The 10,663-nt window shown below is 45.8% G+C and overlaps 1 long non-coding RNA gene across 1 annotated transcript; it reads left to right on the plus strand.

Annotated features, from left to right (window-relative positions):
• The first annotated feature begins 4,635 nt into the window (after positions 1-4,635).
• On the plus strand, positions 4,636-8,340 carry LOC105485976 (uncharacterized). The gene is made up of 3 exons (XR_989865.2): positions 4,636-4,902; positions 5,671-5,818; positions 7,350-8,340. It is a non-coding gene; the product is annotated as an uncharacterized lncRNA (long non-coding RNA).
• The last annotated feature ends 2,323 nt before the right edge of the window (positions 8,341-10,663 follow it).

Raw genomic sequence — 10,663 nt, forward strand, 5'->3', positions numbered from 1 at the left:
TTCCAGACTTAATAATATTGTGACCCCCAAAAGAGGTAGGCAATTTATGTAAGCAGTGGTCACCAAAATTATTTAATCTGATAAATAACAGATAATAATCAGCACCACGCCAAAGTGACCAGTGATATCCAGGTGACAAACTGCCTAATCTTGGCTGTCTCCTTCCTTTTCCTCCTTAAAAATAAGAAAACCAAGGTAAAACGCCCAAGAGCTCATTGCTATTCTGAAATCATTTTGCTTCCAACTCTTATTTAAATCATCTCAGGGGTTTTGTTGACATTATCTGCCAAAGATTGTAATTCATCTTTCCAAAAGGAGAGAAGCATCAGCCCATCAAACAATGCCCTTCCTTCTATAGACAGCTGAGGTCTGAGGTTCCCTCCCGACTGTCAGGGCTAGTGCTTGCTACCAGGCCAGCTGCCTGCACAGGGCCCCTGGATGCATTTCTAAAGGGTCATATTTACAGTGTCGGATGGCTGGGCACTGTGGAGCTTAATGGGATTCTTAATAAAGGCAGCCTTCATTAAGACGGGAGTACAGGCAAGGTGCCCTTGCTTTTGAGGAAAGCACGACCCAGTGCAAGACGGATGCTCCCCCTTGGCTTGGAAATCACACGGGTCAAGTGCCTTGTCATGCATTAACAGCCTTTTAAGTTCCTAGGCAGATTAAGAGGAGCGGTGTAGATAAATGAAAGAAGAGGAATCATGCGATCTGTCTTGGTAGCATAAACATTGAGACACAGCAGCTGCATTTAAACATAGCAATTTGCTAAATGAGTGGTTGGCGACTTTCCAGATGGCCAGGGTGACATAGGGCTTGGATGAATCCTTTATTCAATCATGTATCTGTCTAGACAGAGACATTGAAGGCCAGGTTACAGCCACTGCAGCAGTGGCAGCAGCGGCAGCAGCTTTGAAACCCTTATATAAAACATGCTCAGTATTGCCTGTGAGGCAGCTTGGCCACAGATCAGCTGGAGAGGGTGCGGCGGCATGGTGTGCGTGCAGCCTCCAGGAATGCCGTCTTCTCAGCTGAATGACGGCCGGCTTGGACCAGGGGCTCTCTCTGTGCCCATCTTCCTACTGTGTCACTTCACACACCGACCCGAAGAGATGGGTGGCTGACCTTAGGGGGCTAAGAGCAGTATCAGAGTAGAAAGCAGCAATACTGGTTGTGTTTTATGTCCCTTTTTTAAAATGTGCACTTTAAAATCATTTCACATGTGTTTTATCTTGATTTTTCTAGTTGATTTAAAAATTCCCTAAGTAGATACAAATGTATGCTTAGCTTTCAGCCATGACCCTACTGTGCCTTCCCTTTTCCCTACTCCTAGCATTCAATTCAGTCTTGGATTGAGGACTTTGTTAGAGATGATATCCTGAAGTTAGTGGCTGTAGAGGCTAGTGGGTAGACCAGATGACCACTCAGCCCCAGTTCAACTGACTGATTTAAACCAAGTCAGGTAAACTGGAGGCACCTGATGGGCCTTTGGCCTGACTCTAATAAAACAGGCAGCCAGAGGTTTGGCTGGGCTGCAACAGGGACTTACAGGAAAGGCAGCTCTACTGGTTGGTTTCCCTCTGGCAAGTTGTATCTCCAAGCCTATTTTATTTTTATTCTTTTATTAAAAGGTTTCCATAGGCAAGGGTTTCACTGTGTTTTCCAGCAGCCATTCGAGTGTTGTTACTGGAACGTTCTAATCGGTTAGTAAGCAGCTCTGCCCCGCCCCACCCCTGGAACCCTCAGGGCCAGCCACGATTCTTCGCCCTCCACACAGAGCAGCAGCTTCCCTTTACTTCTGACTCATGAGGAGCATTTTAACCTGATGAATCACCAGCAGCACTTCCTGTGACATTCTGGGGAAAACTACAGTTTGCTTAGGAAGGACTCTGAAACACTTCACTTGCTGCGGTGTTTGATCTGCACGGGGTGGAAAAATTTCAGTTCTGCTCTGTGTGGACACACCGAAGCCTTCTCACCAACAGCTCCTGGAAGTCTGCTATCATCAGGGCTGGGTCTACTCCACAGTCAGCCTGAAATGAACGAATTAAATGAACAAGGCTGTCCCCGGGAGGATACAGCATGTCCCCCCACTGATCTCACGCAGATGTCACTCCCTTTGGAACTGTTCTACTCATTTGAGCCACAAAGCACAGAGAATTATCTCAGAGATGATGTTCTCAATTCTCCCAAAGGTGGTACCTCACCAGCGCCATTCTTCAGGTATAGATAAGAAACAAATCCATACATATGAGAAATGCTTTAGGGTGTGATCGGCCTAGACTTTATCAGTGGAGGGCTTTGACAGCAAGAGTCCAGGCAAGGGTAGGGGAGTTGCCCAACTACCTAAATTATGCCACAAGGTGAGAACAGTGAAGTCACTGAGCACTGGAACAGTTCCAAATTCATTCAAGTCCTGGCAATGAGGAAACAGCTCAGAAAGGGTAGAAAAGTCAGTGTTTTAACCTTCTACAGAAACAGTTCTCTTAGTATGTCGAATGTAATGCAGATGAATATTATCGAAAGATCTTCAACTGCATGATCTAGGGCCAGGTATGACAAATCTAAAGCTGCCCCAAGGACAGTCACGCACCTTTGTGGCATGTGGTGACAAACCAAGTTCCCCTGGCCGTTGTCAGCTATTGCAGAGGTGGCTTTCCTTATGCTGAGTATGACTGGGCTCCTGATTGCCAGGATACATGGCAATTAAGAAGCGTGCAAATTGTGAAAACCTTGAAAACCAAAAGGCGATTAGGTGACAAGGCAGGCAGAGTCAGTGCTTCTGCTTTATAAATAAACTTGTTTTTTCTCTTACACAAAACCTGAGGTTATGCTAGACGCCAACATGAGCTCCTTAATGCGACGTTCACGTTAAGCCTTTTTATAATCTAATGAAAATTTGATTTTTAAAATGAGCATCAAATGAGGCCTGAAATATTGTTTGAAAATGTCACGACTTTTTAACATTTAAATATAGCTTTACACAGAGTCACCCTTGATTGACATTTTATTCCATTTCAGGGCTGTTAATTAAGAACCGTAGACACTAGCAGCAAAGATTAAAGCAGCAGAGGCCGAAAACTTCCTGAAATAAAATGCAGCCCTGATTTGCTCAGAACCCACATCAAAGCGGAAGCACGGATCCTGGCTCATGCACCTCTGGTCCACTAGGGGGCAGTGAATGATCGCGCCTCCAGCGGGCGGGCTTGTTCTACATCCACCTGAAGTGTGCAGGCCTTTTACACAAGTGAGCTGCGCTGCCGCCAAGGCAGGTGTAGGGAGTAGCCAGTTATTGCTACTAACATAGTATGCCAGAAGGATGAAGTGAAATGATTATTTGAAAAACTGAAAAATGAAAAAAGTTCATTTCTACCAATAAATTTGCATAAGGAACCGGTGGTGCTGCTGTACATACCCGCGTCCTGTTGCCTGGCTCCTGGTGGAGGGCAGTGACCAGGATAGGCTGCACCAGAAGGGCAGCCGGGGAGAGGGGTAGAGCCAGGGAGCCCCGTTTACGCAGTTGCTGGGGCTGGCAACTACCGGGCACGAGTGACCAAGGCGGGCTTCCCCTGCTCATCCTGTCCTTGTGAGGGGGTCCATTTGGGGGAGTCCCAGGCCTGGAAGCGGCGCAGCACACATCCAGGGGCACCATCCGAGCTGTAGGCTGTGTGGATGATCCCTGGAGCTGGGCAGTTCCCAGATCATCCCCGCTCCCACCACGTGGGAGCTGTAGAGAGAAAGGCAACACCTGAGCAAAATTAGGAACTGGGACCAGCTGGATTTCAATGTCTGTGTGTTCCTTTCTCATTCTTCTTCTATCCCCGCCTTGATTCAAGAATCTGGTGCCCTCCTGTCTTTGTCCAGTACAAACCTGTTCTTCTAGGATATCTGTCATTCACCTTCCACCGTGTTTGTATCACTACCTCCCAAGGGAATTTGCATTTAAGCCTATTTATTTATTTTTTGAGACAAGGTCTCCCTCTGGCACCCAGGCTAGAGTGCAACAGAGCAATCATAGCTCACCACAGCCTCAAACTCCTGAGCTTAAGCGATCCTCCCACCTCAGTCTTCTGAGTAGCTAGTATTACAGGTGCATGCCACCATGCCTAGCTAATTTTCTATTTTTTATTTTTTGTGGAGGCTGTCTTGCTAGGTTGCCCAGGCTGGTCTTGAACTCCTGGCCTCACGCAATCCTCCTGCCTCAGACTCCCAAAACTCTGTTTACAGGCATGAGCCACCTTGATTGGCAAGACTTATTTTTAATTCTGAAGCAAAATACAGAGAAAAGGTTTCTTCCTCCTGGCCCTGATTAACAAGAATCTCCCCTGCAAATGGGAAGGAAATCAGATGTGCCATTTCCCCCGGCACTCTGACTTCAGTGATTTTAGAGTGACTCTGTGTTCCTAGACCCATTTCTTCACATAGTCACCTGGAACATCTCTTTCATTTCCTTGAGGGTCAGTGAAGACTTGTGGCAGGTGCACAGGCTATGTAGACCTGCTTGGGTTCAAATCCCAGCTCTGCCACCTCCTAGGGGCATAACCTTGGGCAAATTGCATAGCTGCTATGAGCCTCTGTTTCCCCATTGTCACAAATGGCATGGTCATAACCACCTCGTGGGGATGTCGTGAGGACTGAACGGAAAGCACTAAAAAGAGCACAAGGGCAGACAAACCAGCACTCACACCTGCTCCCTCGGCATGGCTTGCTCACCAACGCCGCATTTCCTTTTCCGCTTCTCTCTTCGTTCTGCCTCCGCTTGAGACACAGATGCTCCTGTCCTCGTCCCTCCCCCTCACTTCTCCCTGAAAGGATGGCAGATGGTCTTCTGGCCCCTGACTCAGCGCCTTCCACTCTCCTTCCACCCTCCACGCCTACCTGGCCATCGCCATAGAGAATCAGGTACTTGTCAGGATCCACGGAACTAAAGCAAGGAATGCAAAAACAAAACCCATCTTCAGACATTAAGAATGACAGACTCGTGTGTATGTGTGTGTGTGTGTGAGTGTGGTGTGTGTGTGTGTGGTGGGGAATCCGACACATGTCCTCTGTGTCAGGCCCGTGTTCTATTTGTAGAACAGTCTTGGAAATAGACACTTGTTTACTTTGCCCGGATCAGGAGTGATTTCAGATTCTCTTCATTTAATCGTCTACTTCCACTGTGCAGATTTATAATTAAAATAAGAAACTTATTTATAAAACCAGAGTGGGAGCTGAGAGATGGCTGCAAGGAGCTGCTTCTGCTGTTGAGGCCTCTGTGCAGGAGGCTCTAAGTTACACTGGGAGGCCTGGAAGGAGTTGCAGGGACCTCCCAGACATGGCCACAGATCTCTCACATCGGAGAGGAGGGACAGGGCTGTTGGTACCCTAAACCCAGCATATGAGGTGGAGAGTGAGGACATTTCTCTCAGAGAGAGGCTGGTTTGCATGAGGAATTGTTGTGACCCTTTGCTTTGGGTAGGCACTTTGAGTTTGGGTGCCACCGGCTGGTGCCAGGACCAGGGTAGGCAAGCAGCTGCCCTCAGTGGAGGAAGTCTGAAGTATGGGTGGGTCTGGCAGGAGGGTGGAGGCGATGGCAGGCGGAGGCGAGAAGGAGGCCAGGAAAGAGAAGAAGGAGCGGGAGGAGTGGAGAATGAGATGGCCAGAAACAAGTGGTGTGACCTTTTCCAGTGACCCCACAAACCTTCACTGATGTCTATGAAAATCACAGAATAATTTGTGACGGTACGGTTGAACCTCTTGTCAAAAACCAGGGAAGGGGCTGAACGGATGCAAGAGGTGGAGGCCGTGCCAACTTCTGGAAATTAACATTGCCATGGTAAGGCTTTGACGTTGTGTGATGTTGTGTAGCTACATTAAATTTAACGCTTAATCCGTCAGTTTATATGGGACTTATTTGTTGTATTTTTATTTCCAAAGACAGAGGAATCCTCTAGAAATATTTCTTTCTTGTGTCAGTATGAGAAATCTGCATGTCTTTTAAACACATGAGTTATTATTCTCTCACAGACACTCTGAGGCCTACATTGGATGTTGTTTCCTTCTTTTTTCTGGGGTTATGGGAGCTCAAAAGGAAATGTGTTTTTCATCTCTAAAAATTGTTTAGGGTATTATGAAATATATTTTCTTCATTGACTTTATTTTCATATATGTGTGTGTGTGTGTGTGTGTATATATATATCTCCATACCTCCATTCATAAATGTGTGTATAAATATAATCTTCTATTCTATATAAATTTCTGGAAGTATTCCCAAATCCTTTTTTAGACAGTGTTGTTATTAATAAGCAAAAACATAAATAAATATGTTTTACCTGTCCTAGAAGTTCTGACACTTTAATCTTTTGCTGTACAGAAATATTCCTCAAGTTTTGTTGTAGTCAATTCTGCCCTGACTTCTGGCTTTAGAGTTCTGCTTTTGCAAAGGACTTTCATCACCCATGTTGTTATGAAGATATTCTCCTATATTTTCTCCTCTATGTAGTTGTAAAATATTGAGATCTTTAATCTAGCTGGAATTTATTTTGATATATACTATTGTATAGGGACTTAACTGTTCCCTAAATAAATAACCAGCAGTTATTCGTTAGACTGTTCCGTCCCTAATTTGAAATGTCAGTTTTGTCAAATATTTTTTTCCATGTAAACAGGTCTGTCACTGACCTGCTTGTCTCTTCTTTGCCCCAGTATTTCACTGCTTTTGTTGACTGTAACTTAACAGCATGGTTTACTATCTATAGTTCAAGTCCTTCTTCAATTTAAAGCAATTTTTTTTAGACACTCCTCTGTTGTCCAGGCTGGAGTGCAGTGATGCCATCACAGCTCACTGCACCCTTGCACTCCTGGTCTTGAGCGATCCTCCCATCTCACTCTCCATAGTAGCTGGGACCACAGGTGCATGCCATCACACACGGCTATTTTTTAAAAAATTTTTTTAGTGGAGATGGGGTCTCTCTATGTTGCCCACGCTGGTCTTGAACTCCTGGGCTCAAAGGATTCTCCCACCCCAGCTTCCCAAGATGCTGGGATTACAGGTGTGAGCCACTGCACTCCACCTCTCTCTCATTCTTTTTCAACATTTTCTTGGCCGTTATTACATATTTACCTTTCCAGATGAACTTTAGACTCAACTTATTAAGCTCCAAAGCAATCTCATAGAGATTTTGATGAAAATTTCATTGAATTTGGCATTTAATTTTGGGATATCTTCCCAATATCCAATGTACTCATCCAGGAACATAGATACTTTCCATGTATTTGGACTTCCTTTCATGTTTTTAGAAAGGTTGTTATTAAGGTTATTTCTGAGCGTATTTAATAATCTGCCAGTCAATTTCTTCTTCAAACAGAGAGGAAGTGGGAAAGATCGTAAAAAGTCAAGTTCCCTGAGGCCAAGAAGTTTCATCATGAAGCCATATTCATCTGCAAAGATTTGACAACTTTTTCCCAGCAAAGACCAATTCAGTTCATGTGGGATATCGACATTATTAGCTAAGAAGGTCTGGACAGTTGAGTAGGTTACAAAAACAAACAAACAAATATGTGTTCTTCAGGAAGACAAATATTTGAGGCTCTCTGATGAGCTATCAAAAAGACCTGTTAGGACCAAAATTTTTTCTCTATATCTCACATTTTTACAGATTTTAAACAGAGATTTGAGCTTCTTGCACACCATCCTTCTCCTCAACACTACTCTGTTCATAACTCTTGGTGATTTTAAAAGCCATTGTAGATAATCCTTCCAGTTTACTGGTTTCTCATGTCTTTCCCTTTACACCTCCCAGTGGTCTTGTCTCCCACCCAACTCCTGCCGCTCACAGCCATGGTCACACTTGTAGTTTTTGTCAATAGTGTAACGGGAACCCCTCCAGAATCTCCATTTCGAACATTCTACCTCCAATATTTCCTCCAATAATTCTACCTCTAATATCCTCCACACTCCGGCTCCAGCACTGGAACTTTCAGCCCCCTGGTCCTCACACATGCTCGCTATCCCTGGCCCTCTCCTGCCTCATTTTCCTTCTTACTTGGCTGAAACCCCATGACTGATTATAGCCACTTCCTCGTGTCCACCCTCAACTCCCTTGCTTTCTCTCTTTTTTTGCTCTCGTTTGGCAAAACATCACCCCTGCTTAATTCTGACTTTCCACCTACCTCAGGCCCGAATTCACGTGAAAATGTGGCTGGAGACAAACCTCAGAACTGTGCTGAGTGGTCTGACTTCAAATTCATGACCACAAACCACAAATAGGTTCTCAATGTTTCCTGGCAGCCGTCTGTCCTCTCCCACTTTCCAAGACCATTTTACTTCCTCCTTTCTCTGCAAGTCTCCAACACCTGTTCCCCAGTTCCCATTCTCAGATGAGACCTTGCTTCCTAAGTCACCATGAAACCCAAGGCCCGGATTCCTCAGGGTAACAGTCGTTCACCTTTGGCTGCTCAACATTCAAGCCACATGCCATGATCAGCCTCAGCCACTATCACAGCTGGTCCTGGAGGCCACAGGGCTCCCTCTCTTGGACCCAGTACTCCCACTACTCCCTCCCCAACTGATACGGTTTGGCTGTGTCTCCATCCAAGTCTCATCTTGAATTGTAGCTCCCATAATTCGCACGTATTGTGGGAGGGAGTTGTGGGAGATAATTTAATCACAGGGGGCAGTTTTCCCCATACTGTTCTCATGGAAGTGAATAAGTCTCACCAGATCTGACGATTTCATAAGTGGTTTCCCCTTTTGCTTGGTTTTCATTCTCTCTCATCTGCCGCCATGTAAGATGTGCCTTTGGCTTTCCACCATGATGGTGAGGCCTCCCCAGTCACGTGGAACTGTGAGTTCATTAAATCCCATTTTTAAAAATAAATTACCTGGTATCATGTATGTCTTTATTAGCAGCGTGAGAACAGACTAATACATCAACTACATGCACTCACTTCTGTGGCCTCCTGGACTTCTGAGTCCCAGTCACCACGCAGCCAAGCTCAGGGCTGCAGCCTCACTCACTCACTCCCAGTTGGATGAATGTTGGTGCCTAGCACAGTGCCTGGCACAGCCAGACACACCCCCAAATCCATTCGTTCCTTCATTCTGCAAATATTTACTGAATCGACACTATGTGCCCAGCATTGTTGAAGGCCCTTGGGATATAGGAGATAAAGCCCTTATTATCACGTCACTTATATTCTGATGAGAGGAGGCACATCATAAATAAATTACCAAATAAATAGATTGTGTGTCGGGTGATGGAGAGTGCCATAGAGATAAATAAAGCAGGGTATGGGCTATAAGGAGCTCTGGGCCCGGGTTGGGTAGTGTGGAGAGTGTATCTGTAGAGGTCGTGAGAAAAGGTCTCTTTGAGAAGGTGACACTCCAGTGAGCCACACGGCAGGGACAGAATGGTGTGAAAAAAGCACAAGGGAGGAAGATTTTCCCCAGAACTAAAACAAAGCCCCCCTAGGTTGGGGAAAGGTAACCACTAGGAGAGGAGCCACAAGAAACAGGGAGGAAGAGAGGGCAGTGGGTGTCCAGTCTCAGCTTCCCAAAAGGGCTGCTGGGGGCAGTGAGTCCCCAAGGAGGAGTGGCTGTGTGGGCTTGAGGCAGACAGTGCCAGGGGCAGCCTTGTGCAGAGTCCTGGGTCAGAGACAGCCATAGGGCCCGAAGTCCCTGTGCGGCTCGGAATGAAGATGAGATTCCTTCCATCATGGGATCCCAGAACCATTGCACAACATCAGTGAGGGAACCCCCGAAATGACTGATATTACGGTAGGTGGTGGGAGCTCAAAATAAAAGTGAACTTGAGTTTAGGAAAGTAAAGCAAGTTCTATTTTTTGCATATCTGAAGTTAGAGACTGAGATTCACGCTTGCTACGTTACATTAAAATCAGGCACAACGCACAGCGGTTGCATCCCTGGTGTATCTTTTAGGAATCTTTGCCCCTGGATACTGGCATATTTTTCTCACAACAAGTCTGCTGAAAATGGAAAGAGTTGCCCTTCAGTGGAGATCTCTGTCCCGCTGCTGCTCACCCCGAAAGGAGTCTCCGATCCGGCTTCAAAGCGCAAAACCGCTGACTTCTCTAAGATAGACTCCGATGGCACGTCTGCCAAGAAAAAATCCCAGAAACGCATCTACCCTGAGGAAGGGAGCCCAGAAATTATTCATATCACTCTGCAGCTCTGGCAGGAGACCAGACCCTGGGAATTAGTGGCATCGGAAACGTTCCAGTGTGCTGCGGCAACAGCAATACACTTGGGGGTCGCAGTCTAAAAAGATGGAGCTTTGCAAAGAGGCTATCTTTGATTTCTTTTTAAGATGCAAAGAGGCCCAGTTTAAAACTTATTATTTCCTTCTTTCTTCAGGAATTTCTCATCTCTAGCTAATCTATGTGTCGGAATATGGATGAAGGGAGCAAAGGACACCATCTCATTTGGAAGTCAGGGGAAGCAAAAGGAAGTTTTACCGAACTAGCTGCAGCTGGGTGATCCACAAGAGCATTTTGTCACATCTAATAACCTGACATTTTCCACAGAGCTTAGGACAGAGCTCCAGACGCGGGGCATGTTCGCATATGGACACTGGAAAGAACCAGGGAGCCAGGGAATTGGAGAGGCTCAGCGATGTTTGGATTGGCTCCAGATTTTGTTTCTTTGAACTTTCCTCAATTT

Source organism: Macaca nemestrina, chromosome 16 (assembly GCF_043159975.1).
Source record: "Macaca nemestrina isolate mMacNem1 chromosome 16, mMacNem.hap1, whole genome shotgun sequence".
NCBI classification, from domain to species: domain Eukaryota; kingdom Metazoa; phylum Chordata; class Mammalia; order Primates; family Cercopithecidae; genus Macaca; species Macaca nemestrina.